Consider the following 681-nt stretch of genomic DNA (forward strand, 5'->3'; position numbering starts at 1 on the left):
TGGTGACTGCCGCCTCTTGCCTCCACCAACCGCCGTGTTGGGTGGCGTTGTGCTTTTTCTTGCGTTATTTGCTTTTAGGATGCTTGGACAAAAATGGACTAGAACCATGACCACCACCGTGAGCCGTCGTGAGCCGCCGTTGACCACCACTACCTGAGGTGGTAGTGGGTGGTGCCCGACTTATGAAACCCTAGTGGGCCTAATGAAACCCTAATGGATCAAAGCACGTTTTTTGGGCCTATTGAACCCTAGTTAGAGTTTAGAAAACCCTAATCTTGGATATATGGATTATGGGTTGTCGGGACCCGCATTTTGGATGACCGGATTGGGATTATCTATTAAGCCCGGCCACACTACATGATTGACCAAATAGATTGATGGACTTAATGGATTAAGTCCTTAATGGGTTAAGTAAGAAACACTTAACCCTAATCGTCACTTTATGTGAAAACCCTAATCTTACTTGGGCCTTAAGTCGGGCCTTTCTATTAGGCTTTGATGATTGGGCCAATAATGGGCCATCCAAGAACAATCATATGGTCTAGATTAATTAGAAGGGCTTTAGGGTAACGCCCATGTGAGGGTTTGGGCCCAATTTAGAAAATTGGGCCATAGGTGGGCCACAATTGGGCCTTTATGATTATGAGATATTGGGGCATTAGAAATGCCAAATGTTTGGAC

The sequence above is a fragment of the Lactuca virosa genome, chromosome 3 (assembly GCF_052849685.1).
Source record: "Lactuca virosa cultivar CGN04683 chromosome 3, Lactuca_virosa_CGN04683_v6, whole genome shotgun sequence".
Classification (NCBI taxonomy): Eukaryota; Viridiplantae; Streptophyta; class Magnoliopsida; order Asterales; family Asteraceae; genus Lactuca; species Lactuca virosa.